This window comes from Pteropus vampyrus, unplaced genomic scaffold, assembly GCF_000151845.1.
Source record: "Pteropus vampyrus isolate Shadow unplaced genomic scaffold, Pvam_2.0 Scaffold212, whole genome shotgun sequence".
In the NCBI taxonomy this organism is placed as follows: Eukaryota; Metazoa; Chordata; class Mammalia; order Chiroptera; family Pteropodidae; genus Pteropus; species Pteropus vampyrus.
In genome coordinates this window covers 1,338,073-1,341,530 of record NW_011888993.1, presented here as the reverse complement: position 1 = coordinate 1,341,530, position 3,458 = coordinate 1,338,073, and the positions used below count along the sequence as shown (strand labels likewise).

Genomic DNA, 3,458 nt, shown 5'->3' with positions numbered 1-3,458 from the left:
AAGGTGACACCACGAGATGCAGGGGTGGGGTAGGGCGGGCCTCAGGTGTCTGGGCCCTGCCAGGGCCAGCTGCGCACTCCCTGGGGATGTCGGGCGGTCCGCTGGGCTCTGACATGTGGCGTGGGAAAAACATGGATCACAAATATGGGCGCGGACAGCTGAGTGCTCCAGAGCGCTCACTGTCTGCAAGGCGCTCACTTAACCCTTGTAACAGCCCCAGGAAAGTGGTACGATGGTTGCCCTGGTATGACCTGAGACTCATCCTGGCCTATCTGTGCCCTCAGCCCTCCAGAGCTCCCGAGTCCCTCAAGAGGAAAGCCCAAGTCCTCCCTGCAGCCCACAGGCCCTGTATGACTTGCCTCCCTCCCCTCCCCGCTCTCACCTCCTCCCTCTCCCCACCTGTCTCACTCTGCCTCCTCACTCAGCCTCAGACAGCCAGCAAGGTCCTGCCCCAGGGCCTTTGCATGTGCTGCACCCCCTGCCTGGAAAACCTCCCAGAGCTCCATGTGGTTCGTCCCTCACTTCCCTCAGCTCTTTGATCAAATGTCACCTCCTCTCACCACTACCAAGCTCCCTTCCCAGCTGCCTTGCCACCCCTCCAGCCTTGAGCATCACCTGACATATCAGATATTTTATTTACTAATCTTGTGTCCTATCTGTCTCTCCAACTGGAACGTCAGCTCCAGAAGGGCAGGGGTTCTGGTCTCCTGTTCCTCTGCTGTATCCTGCTGCCCAGTGCCTGGGGGTGAGTGTGTGGGGGTGAATGAATGGTCCCCTAGCTCTCAAACCAGAAGGGGTCTGTGAGAATCTCCTGAGAGTTTCTAGACATCAGGAATTTGGGCTCAATAAGCAAAAGCAGAAGTGGAATCCTGTAGGGCAGCGTAAGAGGGGGGCCCCCTGCCCTGGGAGAACCCCAGAAACCAGACATGGATGGAAAAAGTCAAGTCACAGAAGGTTTGGATGATGGAAGAAAATGTATTTCAAGTTTAAAAACTTGCAAAATGTTACACACAGTACAATGTGGATGAGCCTTGAGCACACGAAGCCAGACACGGGCGCCACACAGTGCGTGATTCTGTTTACGTGAAACGTTCAGAACAGGCACGTCCTCAGAGACAGAAGGTGGATTAGTGGAGAGGGGGATGGGGTGACTACTAAAGGGGCCAGGGTGATGGAATGTTCTGGAATTAGGTTGTGCCAATGGTTGCACAACTCTATGAATACACCAGAAGGCACAGAATAGTACACTTTAAAACCTGCAAAAAAGTCTATGGCCATGCCACCCTGAACAAGCCCAATCCCGTCTGATCTCGGAAGCTAAGCAGGGTCGGGCCCGATTAGTACTTGGATGAGAGGCCACCTAGGAAGACCAGGTGCTGTAGGCATAAAAAATTAAAAAAAGGAAGGGATCCTGTAGGCGTAAAAAATAAAAAAGTAAGGGATTGTAAGCTGACAGGGTCCTTGCAATCTGTGAGGTCAACCAAGGGTTGCCTCGCCTAAAAAATAAATTTAAAAATAACAATAAAATAAAACCTTCAAAAAATGAACTGAAAACCCAAAATGACCAAAATATGTAAAGACCTGCCCAGGAATGGTAACTCCAGACTTGAAATGGGGGTGCCTGTGCCAGGGAGGAGCTGAGACTCAGTTCACGCCTGGGGAGACAGTGACAATATCTGCGTGTATCAGTCTCCCAGGGCTGCCATAACGAAGCGTCATGAACCGGGGCGCTTAGAACAGGTTTTCCTCACAGTTCTGGAGGCTGGAAGTCTGAAATCGGGCCGTCAGCAAGACCGCGCTCCCCACAACCCATGAGGGACCCCTCCTCGCGTCTCCTGGCTCCTGAGGGCGGCTGGCCATCTTTGGCGTTCCTTGGCAGCTGATGTTCCTCCACCATCTGCCTTGTCATCACGCAGCTGTCTCCTCTCTTATAAGGACACGTCATACTGGATTAGGGGCCACCCTACTCTTGAATGACCTCATCTTAACTCATTATCTCTGCAGTGACCCTATTTCCAGATAAAGTCTCATTCTGAGGTTCTGGGGACTAAGACTTCAACATATCTTTTGAGGCAACATAATCCAACCTGTAACACAGGTGTTGGTCAAATTATTTTTCAAACGTTTTAGGGTGTCTTAAATATTCCATTGAAGGCAGGAGTCTCAGAGAGGATGCCTCAATAAATTAAGCATAGAATTACCATATGACCCAGCAATTCCACTCCGGGATGAAAATGAGAACTGAAAACAGGTGTTTAAACAAAAGCCTGTCCACGCATGTTCACAGCAGCGCAATTCAAAACGGCCAAGAGGTGGAAACCACCAGATGTTCATCATGGATGTTCGAATGGATAAAGACAACGTGGTCCATGCCCACATGGGACTATTACTCGGCCACGAAAAGGAGTAAAGTGCTGACACGTGACACAACCTTGACCGAACCTTGAATACATGACGTTCGGTGAGAGACACAAAAGGCCACACGGTGTGTGATTCCATTTGTGTGAAATGTTCAGAACAGGCACGTCCATAGAGAAAGTGGATTTGTGGTTGCCAAGGGCTGGGGGGCGAGGGGGTGGGCCGGCCTCGAACCCCCAGCAGGGGCATTTGGGGGATCCTGGGCACATCTTCCGGTCCATGCCACCAAAAAAACATACAAACAAGTTTGAAATTCAAATTCTACTTTATTTAAAAATTCTGGATTAAGCAATGGCAAAGGAGCTGCCTCCACGAGCGTCCTTCAGTGAGATGGGGGCAGGGTGGTCAGTACCAACACCCCCCCCATTCTGGGGTGCAAGAATTCAAGGGCTATAAGCAGAAGGCCCCACCCAAGGGTGAGAGTGTGTCCTGCAGAGCGCCTGCCTGTGCGGGGCACCCATGGTCAGTGCCTTTGGGGGGGCCCTCCTGGTGTGTCACATGGGGGTTTCCTCTGCCCCGAGTCCTGGGCCGGTGTAGCCTGTCACCCTCCCCACACCGGGCGTGTGAGCTGCTGTGGGCCCTCTTGTGTCCTTGGCTATGCTGCCCATGTGTGGTGCTCCCATGTCCCTGTAGTGTGACGTGCCTTTCTGAGGCCATGGAGTTCTACGTTCATTGTGCATGGCAGGCGACTTCTAGGTTCCAGGTGCTGGGGAGATCGAAAGCTAGAGGGCTGCTATAGAAATTTTAGTGGGGGGCTGAAGCCCCCAAGGTGCAGGATCAGGTCTGGCCACAAAGGATGGACCCCCACCCCTTCTCCATGGGGTGGGGGTGGGACCATGACCAGAGCGTGGTCTTCTCTGGAGCAGGGGCGTGGCCAACACCTTCATAGGTGCTCGCTGTGACAGGAGAGAGGGGAGTCATGATGGGGGACCCCATCATCTCTTGGTTCCCACCCCCATACTGGGTCCCCCTAGAGGCCACCCACCCTCAGCTCGTCCAAATAGATGTCAGGGTGGGGGGCCTGGAGTTGATCCCACCTA

General features: G+C 52.9%; 1 long non-coding RNA gene and 1 pseudogene across 1 annotated transcript in view; one reads left to right on the top strand and one right to left on the bottom strand.

Moving 5' to 3' along the window:
* The first annotated feature begins 1,266 nt into the window (after positions 1–1,266).
* Positions 1,267–1,385, top strand: LOC111747135 (annotated as a pseudogene).
* A 1,279-nt stretch (positions 1,386–2,664) lies between these two features.
* Positions 2,665–3,458, bottom strand: part of LOC105300444 — a 2,500-nt gene continuing 1,706 nt past the window's right edge. Inside the window, exon 2 of the long non-coding RNA XR_896622.2 lies at positions 2,665–3,455. This is a non-coding gene — a long non-coding RNA (uncharacterized LOC105300444). The remainder of the gene's footprint in view (positions 3,456–3,458) is intronic.